The sequence below is a fragment of the Equus quagga genome, chromosome 2, assembly GCF_021613505.1.
Source record: "Equus quagga isolate Etosha38 chromosome 2, UCLA_HA_Equagga_1.0, whole genome shotgun sequence".
Taxonomy (NCBI): Eukaryota; Metazoa; Chordata; class Mammalia; order Perissodactyla; family Equidae; genus Equus; species Equus quagga.
In genome coordinates this window covers 149,227,655-149,236,662 of record NC_060268.1, presented here as the reverse complement: position 1 = coordinate 149,236,662, position 9,008 = coordinate 149,227,655, and positions in this window count along the sequence as shown.

Here is a 9,008-nt window from a genome sequence, read left to right as displayed (position 1 = left end):
CAGAAAGGAGTCTGGGGCAGAGAGCACGAGGCCAGCTTCCGCTTGACTGAATCCGCTCCGTCATTCCAAATTTCTCAGAAATGCCTTGTTTCAACTATTGTCACTGAGCAGTCACTGTCAATGACCAAGACAGAGAACAGCGTGTGGAATGCCCCCGAGTTCCTTGGCTGCCGAGTCCAGCTGGCAGCAGCTTGGAGCAGGGAGAGGACAGAGAGCTGGGAGTCAGAACTCATGGGTTCTCATCCCAGCCCTGGCATTGCTTGTGAGCATGAGCAAGGTGGGCTAAGCCTCATTTCCTTCCCCTGCTGATGCTGGGGATGGAATAACGGCCTGGAGCTTCCCCCTGCTCCAATCCCCTGTGTCCTAGAAGAGGACATTATGGAATACCAACCAACAGTTATTGTGCTCCTACTAGATACCAGGCACTAACAAAGCACTCGGCTTACATTATCCCGTTCAATCCCCCCAAATCTCTGTTATCTACTTTGTAGTACTGCTTTTGCCCTTGTTTGATGGATGAGAAAACCAAGGCACAGGAAGCTTAAGTGATCTGCCCACGGTTGGACTGGGGGCAAAAGGCAGAGCCAGAATTTGAACCCAGGACAATCTGACTCACTTCTGGAAGATCTGCACGTCCCACACTGGGCTATGGGCACTCTTCCATGATCAGAGAACCAGCTCCTGAAGAGCAGAGCCATGTCTGTACTGTTCCTCACTCTGCCCCCAGCTCCAGCTCAATGCCACAGTAGGCAGTAAAGATTGGTGACTGTATTAGTTGTCTATTCTGTACAACAAATTACCAAAAACTTAGTGACCCGAAACAGCACCCATGTGCTACCTCACAGTTGTGTAGGTCAGAAGTCCAGGCACAGTGTCATTGGGGTCTCTGCTCAGCATCTCACAAGGCTGAAATCAAGGTGACAGCTGGACTGTGTGTTCCTCTGAAGCTTGGGCTCCTCGTCCAGGATCACTCAGATTCTTGACAGAATTCAGATCCTTGCTGTAGTATGACTGAGATTCTCATTTTCTTACTCTCAACCAGAGACCCTTAAAGGCTCTTAAAGGCTATCCTCAAGGCCTTGCCACATGGCCCCCTCCATTTGCCCTCCCACACTCTCACCTTTCAAATCTCTTCCTTCAAGAAGGGGCTGGTCCCTTTTAAGGACTCATCTGAATGGTCCAGACACACCCAGGATAATGTCCCTTTTGATTAACTCAAAGGCAACTGCTTAGGGACCTTGATGATATACGCAAAATCTCTTCTGTCATATAATGCGACCTAATCACAAGAATGAGAGCCCATCATAGTCACAAATCCCTCTGACATTCAAGGGGAGGGGACTATATAAGACGTGTACACCAGGGGTGGGAATCTTGGGGGCCGTCTTAGAATTCTGTCGACAACAGCGACTGTGTGAATGAGAGAATAAATGATGGATGAAAGAATGCAAATATGAATAGATGCATAAATGAATGAAGTGCTCACCTGTGCAGATGGAAGGGAGGAGAATGCCTAAATGTGTACTAACTTTGGAATATACCCTAGACATCTGTCTGACCAGTCCCAGGCTCACTTCACTCTTCAAGGAGCAGCGACCATAAAAGCCACCCTTTCTTCTCAGTGTAACAGAGAGTAAGCTCACATAGACGTCCAATGTGTGATCTGTTCTCTGAAGCTTAAAGCGAAGATAAGCAATAATAATCCAGGCAGCAATGAAGATGGAAAGGCCATACTGTCTTTATAGGATGACAAACTTTCATTCTAAACTCCATTTCCCCCTTCACTTCCCTTCTCCCACCTCGTGGGTGTTTACACCGTCCCCTCTGAGGAATGTCCTTGCCCAGAGCCCCACTCTGCTGCTTGGAGAATCTGACCTGGGAAAGCCACACACATTCACCCCAGCCATTAAAGGCACCATCCAGGGATCTGCCACCACGCTGTCCCACGGAGCTGGTCCATGAGGAAAGGCATGTACCTCAGCCCTATTTACGCTGGTTCTCCTCTTTCTAGCCCCTAAAGTCACCCTAATCCCTGACCACATTACTCCTGAGTATCACATGGGCCTGGAGAGTTGGACAGGAGCTGAGCCACCATCAAGAATATGCCCGGGGGGCGAGGCTAAGACAATCTCCACAGTCGGTTGCCTTTCAGCCTGAATCGATGAACCCTTAGTCCTCCACGGGGCTGGTGGTGGCCATTTCAGGTCCCCCTGTGTATAACTCAGGACATTCTCCTTATCTGGGGGAGGAAGGGGTGGCCATCCCGGCCTGCAGCTGGTGAAAACTCCACCTCACTCAACCTGAGCACTTTTCAAACTTCCCCCTTGCACTCTTTCTGAGCTGCCTTTTGGCTGAAATGTGTACTCATTCATTCAGCAATGTTTTTTGACGACCTCTTTGTTCTAAGTGCCAGGGGCACAGGGATGTAAAAAAAAACCCTTGTCCTCAAGGATCTTATATTCAGTGAGGAAGATAGACTGTAAACAAGGCAAATAGGTAAATTATATGACTTATTAGATGATAAAGTGCTCTGGAAAAAAACAAAGCCGCGAAAGAGGAGAGGGAAGACCAAGGAGGGAAGGAAGCAATTTTCAATAGGGTAGGCGAGAAGGCCTCCCTGAGAAGCTGACATGGGAGCCAAGCTAGGACTCAAAGGGGACAAAGGAGTGGGGCAGCTGGATATTTGAGCAGTTGAGAGTGCAGAAGCCCTCAGGCAGGAGTGGGGCTGGCATGTTTGCGAACCAGTACGGGGCGAGATGCAGATGGAGCAAGGGGAAAGAAACAGGAGATGGGGACAGAGAGGCGAGGCGGGCAGGGGCTTTGGATCACGGGGCCTCCTCAGCCATGGTCACACCTTTCTTTGGTTTTTCCTCGGCGTGAAATGGGGAGCCCTTGCAGGGTTTTGAGGAAAGGAGTGCCATGACCTGCTTGCATATTTAAGGGATCTTCTGGCTGCTGCATGGAGAAGGAACTTGGGGGGTGGTTCTGGGGGGGCTGCCTCACCGGGCCAGAAACATCAGGTCAGGCCCAAGGGGACTCGGATGATGAAAGATTGGCCCTTAAACATTTCATGAGCGAGTGAATTGAATGTCTGGGTCTAAGGCCAGCTGAGGGTCTCTGAAAAGCATAAGGCAGGAAGGAGACCAGGGTACATGGTTACCAGGGCCTCAGGAAGCTGGGATTGTGGCTACCAGATCAGCCAGGGAGAAGGAAGAAGCAGGTAGATTGGTAATCTGGTTGGCCAACCGGACAATAGAGCCCCCTTCAGGAGCCTGTCCTGCGGGCACACCGCCTCTGCCCTCTCCCCAAGCCCCTGTCTTTTTCTTCTCACCAAATACTTATTGAGCTCCTACCATGTGGCGACCACCTCACACACACAGCAGTAAACAGGACAATCAAGAGCCTGCTGCTTACTGGGGAAAATGATCAAGCAATCATAGAAATAAGAAATTAAATAATTATGGGTTGTAGCAAGTGCTGTGAAGGATACAGTGTTGATATAGAATAACTGGGAAGGTCTCCTAAGGATAATTCAGGTGAACCTGAGCAAAGACCCAGCCACCCAAAGAGTGGGAGGAGAAGAGTATTCCAGGCAGAGGAGACAGCATGTGCAAAGGCCCTGGGGAAGGGAAATCCACAGTGGGTCTAAGAACCAAAGGGAAAACTCCATGGGTTGGAAAGTTAAGCAGGGGCCTTGGGACTTCCTGCGCAGGTGGTCCAGGACTGTGAAGGGCTGTGCAGGAGGAAGAGGACTGCAGCTGCCAGGGGGCTGGGGCAGCAGCTGCAGGCAGATCCTGAGCTCCAGGGACGCTCACTTCCTGGAGAGATCACAGGAAAAAGCTGTCAGCACCAGCGGTTCCTGGACTCACTCAGGACTTCAAAGGGCACCAATGACCAGGGTTAAATGGTCCAAGCATTTTAACAGGTTACTACCTGAAAATGTGATAAAAAATAAAAACCCTGGGCCACTGAAGCGGAGAACGCAAACTTAACTACTCAGCCACGGGGCCAGCCCCTGCTATACATTTTTTAAAAATCATATAATACATCAGCTCTATTACAGCTGTTGTGAAAAACATATAATTGAATTTATGATATTCCACCAAGGGAAATATCCCATTTCTCCCAAAAATAATAGAAAAAAGTGTTTGAACTCTCCTTGATACTACAAACAGGCAGACAGCATTTGCAAACAAGAAAAATCAAATCCTCTCTTAACCAGCAGCGTATTTCTGATTCACCTCCTCTCATCTCTTCTCTAGAAATCCTGGAAGCCCTACTCCTATCACCCCCATAGGGGACACCGGACCCCAGCTGGACCAATGAGACTCTCACCCGGAAATTTGGATTTCAACTGAGACAAAGCTTATCAGTCTCAGCCAGTGGATGGAAGGAGGGGAGAAGGAGCGATCTACTGAGCAGCTCCTGAGGAGCCGCGTCCCGCCACATGCTTGGGGCCGTGAGAAAGCTGACAATCCCACAAACACGTATCAGCTCTCTCTGTGGCTACATCAGGGGAGCAAGGATAATCTGACAGTACACGTGGGCCCCGTCTTCCAGGAGTCCCATGCAGCTGAGGAGACCGATGAGCTAACAAACCCTTAGTGCCACCTTGGACGGGCTGTGCCAATAAGCCTGGGAGGACTTAGATAAGCACTTTTCCCTTGGGCCTCAGTTTCCCCATCTTGAAAACAATCGATGTGCCTTTCCAGCTCTACAGCCTGTGGCTCCTGAAGACAAAAGGAGTCTGATTGGAAGTCGGGAGGCAAATTTAAATTTTCCGCCTGTTATGGACTGAATGTGTGTGTTCTCTTCCCCCTCCCCAATCTGTATGTTGAAGCCCTAACCCCCAATGTGACTGTCTGTGCAGACAGGGCCTGTGAGCAGGTGGTAAAGGTTAAATGAGAGCATAAGGGTAGGGCCCAAATCCTATAGGATTGGCATCCTTATAAGAAGAGGAAGAGACACCAGGAATTGAATCTGTCGGCACCTTGATCTTGGGCTTCCCAGCCTCCAGGACTATGAGAAAATAAAGCTCTGTTGTTGTCACCCACTCCGTGGTATTTTAAGGCAGCCCAAGTTGACTAAGGCATCACCTCTTCCTCAAAATTAGGCAGAGGGGTCTCATATGAGGATGGTTGCCCAGCATCACCTCTGGAAAGCCCCCTCAGCACACACAGCCCGCTTCCAAGGACAGCAGCCACCAGCTTCCCAAGAGGCATGGGAAGAAATGTTCTTCAGCAAGCCTCAAAACCCATCCTGCCCTCAGCACTCGGCCACCCCAGCACCAGGATCCGGGAGCTGACAAGGCATGCCAGTCCCTCTGGGCGTCCATCCAGCCTCCTCTGGGGCGTTCCCACTGCTTTCTCGGTGGGCAAAGGAAGCCCCGTTGACAGGTGGGCAGACATGGATTCCGGAGGCACAGTCCGGACCGACTGGCCAAGGAGAGCTGAGCCCTCGCCTGCCTTGTCACCCCAGCTTTCCTGCTGGGAAGTGTGGAAAAGCGCCAGACAGGCCCCCATGGAGTGTTGGGGATTAGCTGACCCCAGGCCCTCCTCCGACCAGGCTGCAATCACCCCGAATTTACACACAGGCTCCCCTCCCCTCACTTTCTTCGTCTCTGTGGACCCATTGCCTCCCCTGAAGCTCACACCCACTGTGTTTTCATTCTCACAAGAAGTCTACCACATCCGTTAAGATGGAAGACAGAGATAACAAAGCACATCTTGGCCTTGTGTATTCGTTTTGATAATGAAAGCTTAATTCCTTGAAATCCAATTTTCGTCTTTTTTTTTAAACGTCTAAGCTCCCTTTTGAGTGCTCTGTCTCTCAGTCCTAAATTATGCTCTGTGCCTTTTGGAATTACCTCCTGAAGAGCCTTAAAAAACCAAAGCCATGAAAAGCCTCTCTCCCTCTCCCCTTGGCTTTGGGGATCTGGCTCCCTGACTCTCTCCCTCCTCTCAGGCCAGTCCGTCTCTGGTGCACTCCCTCCTCCCAACTCCTCAGCATCCTCTCCCTTTCCACAAGCCGTACCCAGCTGACATCACTCTCTCCCTCCATAGCTGTCTCCACAAGCCAAGCTCCTCCTGAGAAGCAGACCTGGTCCCTGCCTGGGGACACCTGCACCTGGTGTCCCATGGGTCTCCACTCCACAGACCCAACCATCCCTTCTCAAATCAGCATCCACTCCTGCTTCCCATCCCTCTCAAGGACCTCACCTGTGCCTGGTCACCATGGCTCTCAAGCTTGGGCTCCTCCTGCCCGTCACTCCGTGATGGAGAGCGTCACCAAGCCCCAGGACATCTACCTCCCACACATCTTTGGCTTCAGTCCTCTCCTTGACACACTCCATCATGACCTCACATCCTCCCCTCAGAACCTTTCCAATAACCTCACAACTAATTACCAGCTGGAGAACTTGGGACAAGCCACTTTACCGCCTTGAGCTTCAGTTATTCTCTCTGCAAAATGGGTACAATGACGCTCACTGCGAAGGGCAGTGGTGAGGATGAATTGTGGTAACATGAATAAATATGTCACCTAGCACAGTGCTCAGCGTGGGCCAAACAAATGTCAATTCATCTCCCCTGCCCCCACTTCTTCAGCCCTGTTCTCCAGCATGTGGTTTGTCCTCTAGAAACAAATCTGGCTTCTAGAGTCATGGTTTGCCAAATATGCCCTTCAATTTTCTGCTTCCAATCGTCCAGCTGCAAGAGTATTGAGTGTCTTTTTTTTCCATCTTAAACTAAGTTGATATTGTATAAAATTATCGGGTTATTTTGATTTATTTAAAATATTCAGATCAGGAGGATACCTGAATTTTTAAAAATAATTACGATTTTTTAAAGCTTGTCTCAGGAAGTTTTTATAAAACAAAGTAGAAAGAACTCATTCCCGTTAGGCATTATCCTTCCTTCCCACTCTGCTTTTGGAAGGATTTGCAATTCAAATTGAGGATAAACTGTATTTTCACTTAGAAAAACACATTTCCTCTAGCAATAAAATCCTCCTTTGAATAAATCCCCGCAAAAGAGCCATATCTTTATATGTGCAGCGATTTAACAAGAAAATGCTATCGATCTCTCTCCCTCTTTTGTTCTTTCCCACCATCTCGTTAATGATGGAAATTGAGAACTGCAGTCATACACACACACACCTCCTTTGTCTCTTCAGACTTCTTCCCAATAAATCCCCACCAATGACAGAGTTCAGATTTAATTTAAATTATTTTAGCTGACATCAGCTTAGGGAGAGATCCTCTGTGTCAAAATGAAATGGAAAATTGAAATAAAACCCGCAACTTCAGCTGAATTATCCTGACAATTGCCCAAATTTCTATATCCCCCAACAGAACTGATTTCAGATCAATATGGAAGAAAAAGCACGTTGGCATGTTGATAAGTAAAAGGCACAGATGACTCTGGAGGGTCAAGTTGAGTGTGGGGGCTCTGGGGACAGACCCCCTGGGCTGGAACCCTGACTGAGCCTCTTTCCAGCTGAGGGACCCTGGAGGGGTTGCTGATCCCTCTGAGTTTCTGTTGTCTCATCTGGGGTGGTTGTGACGATTAAATTAACTCATGATAAGCAATTAGGACAGTGCTGTCATATACTAAGAGCTCAGTGACAACAGGAATCCTTATGCCAGATAAATTCAGTGCCAGTTCCAAGGACTATAAACCTGAAGGCAGCATAATGTAATGACCAGAACCTTTTACTCAGCCAGTCTGGGTTCAAATCCCGACTCCACTTCTTACTAGCTGTGTGACTCTGGGCAAGTTAAGTAACCATTCTCTGCCTCAGTGGTTCCATTTGTAAAAGGGGCATTAAAAACGGTTCCCACATCATGGAAATGTTGTGAGAACGAAATGAGATGACGTAAAACACTTAGCACATGTAGTAAATGCTCAGTGAATTTTGGCTGTTATTTTCCCTTGCACACTACAAAAATAAGGTTAATTAACTCAGGACTGCTTCCCCAACCACACGGAGGTTTTCAAAAAGGTAGAGCTGTAAAATTTTCCACTTTAGTTGATTAGGGGCCAAGTTGTTTACAATACATCTCCTATTTGGGGGACATCCCCAGATAGGTGGGTGGCAAGGTCCCTTAGACAAAAGGAGGTCAGACATTCCCTCTTCCCACAATCGGCAGCCACTGCTGGGCTCAGCCAGTCAGATGCTCACAAATGGCAACCGGGACATCGTTTCTGAAAGCAGAGAGAGGAAAGGATGGAGGTGGCAAGGGTGGCACCTCCACTTTTTCCCTCTTCTAAAATTTGTAATTACAAAATCAACACATGTTCTTTATAACCAGAAGGAGTATCCCTAAATATATTCAGAAATTTCTTTGCACATATCCTCCTCAATTCTCCTTGCCAAGAATCTAAGTCCCTCTGCAACTTGTTCTTCCTACTGAACAGCATGTCATAGCCATCCCTCCACGTCAATGGATGTCTATGGCACTCACTCTATTATGGCTCCATAGTTTTCCGTAACATAAATGCACTGCTATTTTTTCTGACACTCCTCGTTGGACAGGCACTTTTTTGGATATCCATTACAATTTTAAATGCATATTCTCATTGACCCAGCGACCTGACTTTCAGGAATCTATCCTACAGAAATAAAGCACTAGTTTGTACATAAGGCTGCACATACAAGCATACGGACTGCACGTTGGTTGCAGTATCAGAAACTGGAAATAACCTAAATGCCCAGCAGTGTTCCCTGATCTGTGTTTATGGCATTTTGTTTGGGGGCGGGGGGGGGGGGCGCAGAAATTTCAAATGTGAGAAGCGTTTTATGAAAACCACTACTCAAACTCAGGTGAGAGCTGGGACGTTTAGGTTCCTTCCAACAATGAAATTTTAGATGCCTTTCATTTTCAGGAGTTGGGTGAGGCAGGAAGGAAAAATAAGATGTGTACGTCAAGGTCAGATTACCACAGCAGAAGTGGGTCATTGTTAGGTCTATTTTACCCACATGGGCAGCAAATCTGAATCCTCAGGGGT